Genomic DNA, 2,389 nt, shown 5'->3' on the forward strand with positions numbered 1-2,389 from the left:
TGTGTGTGTGTGTGTGTGTGTGTGTGTGTGTGTGTGTGTCTCCTTTCTTGCACGCGTACGTGTATGTATGAGTGCGTGCTCTTTGTGCATGTGCATTAATATTATGCAGAATAGGTGTTATTATTATTATTTTAATATTTTAGTGCTTTTGTGGGCCATATTACTTACCTGATCAGTAACGTTTCTTCCTGAAATAAAGCATTTATTTATTTTGTATATTCGTTTAATTGTATATTTATTCTATTTGACCATTTCTGTTTTCTTTTTTCTTGTTCTAATTGTCTTAAGTTACCCAAAAATACCTGCAAACTGCTACGTTTACAAATAGGCCTAGATGTTTTCATTTTGTTTAAACATTGTTTCTTTTGCTGTAGATTTACATTTTATAGATACATTTCAGAATTTAAAGCAATGTTAATTATGTTCTTAATTTTTATTTTATTATATACAACAAAAAGAACCGATAAGAATACTGTTAAAGTACCGGATCGATAAGCATTATCGGTAAGAGTAGTAATAATACCATAAAAAATTTGTGAATGAAGGTCATGTTTTACTAAAATGTCTTTTGATTGTATTCTTTATTTATTACAGAGAATGGTGTGAAGGACCCACGGATCGAACGTGCCAGTGGGGTGTGTAAAAAGATTCTGCATTTTCTTACAGCTGGGAAAAAAAAGAAGAGACATGACTGAAGTACAGGCGGCGCTTGGTCTACCCACTCATCAGCTAGTAACGTAGTCCCCGACCAGATGGGGTTCACGGCAAAAAATGATAGAGATTTCTCGAGCAGGAGAAGGCCATAGTCCATGTGCTGGGTTTGGACAAGTCGTCATCTTGTGCCCACTTGGCAAGATCTAGATGTGTTGGAGTCCATAAATAAAGCTTCCTACATTAAACCGGTGCTCCATCTGTTCAAAACCAGTCTCCTACAGTAAGAGGAGGAAGAGACAGAGTTCACTAAAACAATAAAAAGAAACATAATGCAGTACCTTGACGACAAATACAGCGACCCTGTGAAGGATGAACTCTTGGACATGTCCTCACAGATGGACCCAAGGTTCCGCACAACCTACATTGACCAAGACAAGGGCTGTCGCTGAGGCTGAGCTCATGTCTCTACCTGCTCCTGCCAACAGTAGTACACCACAGCAGCCTGGCCCAGCAGTGCAGGTGTGCCAAGAAGAAACACAGCCTTCACCCAAAAAAAAAGACTTTATCAGCCTTCATCAAAAATAATGCACCAGTGGCATCTCCCCACCAGTCAGAGGCAGTAAAGATAGAGACCGAGTTGATGACTTACTTATTGACCCCTGAGGCAGACCGAGACACAGATACCCTTGAGTGGTGGAAGCAACACCAACCGAATTTTTCAAGGTTAAGTAGACTGGCAAAAAAAAAAAAAAACCTCTGTCCCAGCAACGAGTGCCCCCTCAGAGAGAGTTTTTAGTGTGGGGGGGTGGCATTGTTACATGCCACTGTGCATGCCTCAAGCCAGCGGTAGTAGACAGGCTTGTATTCCTGGCTAAGAATGTTTAGAAGAAAAGAAAGGATGTTCAAACTGCACAACAAATATGCACCTTATGCTCTCATGCTGTCAGGGGACAGCCTGCCATGCCATCCCTCAGCTCCACACACACACACACACACACACACACACACACACACACACACACACACACACACACAGTCTGTCCCCATCATATTGAGTAGCGGCACCTGCTTCTCATTAACCGCAGCCCTACATAAAGCCCTCGCCTTCTCTCATTCACCATCAGTTCTACTTATTCACTTAGAACATTTATGACTCAGCAAACAACTTTCTACGTTCCTGTGGATACTGCTGCGATCTCTATCCCTCCCGAGACCGCTCTGGTCTTCCTCTACAAAGAGCTCTGCTTTTCGTTCAGTATTTTGGTTTACTTTATGTTGTCTCTTTCTTCATTAAAACCTGCTTTCTCACAAACTCCGATTTTTGCTTCAGTCACTCTGCAACCGTGACACATGCACTGAAATTTAATGCTGTTGAATGTTTTGCTTGCACTTTGTCAGAACTACCTCCAATCTGCTAAATAGTAAGATGTTAAACTTGTGTTTAAAGAAAACTTAATTTTTGTATGATGACAAAGTTTTATGTTGTGTTACATTTTATGTTGTTACGTTCTATTTTCACAATTTACAATGGCAGGGCCTGCCATCTTGTATTTTTTGCTTGTTTTTGATTGCACTTTAACCCAAAGTGGGTTATAATCCCAGAAGGGTAAATAAACTTTATTAAATAAAGTTACAACTTTTTTGAACATTTTCTTTGTCATATGCAGGGGGGGAAAAAAAAAAAATCGGGGATTTTGCTTTTAGGCCATAAAGCCCAGCCCTATGTATGGGTGAT

The 2,389-nt window shown here is 40.2% G+C and overlaps 1 long non-coding RNA gene across 1 annotated transcript; it reads right to left on the reverse strand.

The window, feature by feature from the left end:
* Positions 1–414: 414 nt before the first annotated feature.
* On the reverse strand, positions 415–1,689 carry LOC124390513. Its single transcript, XR_006926754.1, has 2 exons — positions 1,581–1,689; positions 415–929 (listed from the first exon to the last, which is right to left on the reverse strand). It is a non-coding gene; the product is annotated as an uncharacterized LOC124390513 (long non-coding RNA).
* Positions 1,690–2,389: the final 700 nt, after the last annotated feature.

Source organism: Silurus meridionalis, chromosome 8, assembly GCF_014805685.1.
Source record: "Silurus meridionalis isolate SWU-2019-XX chromosome 8, ASM1480568v1, whole genome shotgun sequence".
Lineage (NCBI taxonomy): Eukaryota > Metazoa > Chordata > Actinopteri > Siluriformes > Siluridae > Silurus > Silurus meridionalis.